This window comes from Penaeus monodon, chromosome 30 (assembly GCF_015228065.2).
Source record: "Penaeus monodon isolate SGIC_2016 chromosome 30, NSTDA_Pmon_1, whole genome shotgun sequence".
Lineage (NCBI taxonomy): Eukaryota > Metazoa > Arthropoda > Malacostraca > Decapoda > Penaeidae > Penaeus > Penaeus monodon.
In genome coordinates this window covers 13,615,608-13,615,825 of record NC_051415.1, presented here as the reverse complement: position 1 = coordinate 13,615,825, position 218 = coordinate 13,615,608, and positions in this window count along the sequence as shown.

Below are 218 nucleotides of genomic sequence, written 5' to 3'. Positions count from 1 at the left end.
CACACACACATACATATGCATGTACATTTTTATAGTTCTGGCATGAAATTGTTGTAATAAGCCGTCATTGAAAATGAGCCTTTCAGCATTTTATCAAGAAAATAAAATTTGGAAGACAGTACTTTGCTTACGATGAAGGTCTTTTCATCCTATATTTAATCTACAGCAATAAATATTTGTCTGAATTAGAATTAGAAAAGCATTATTAAAATTAATTG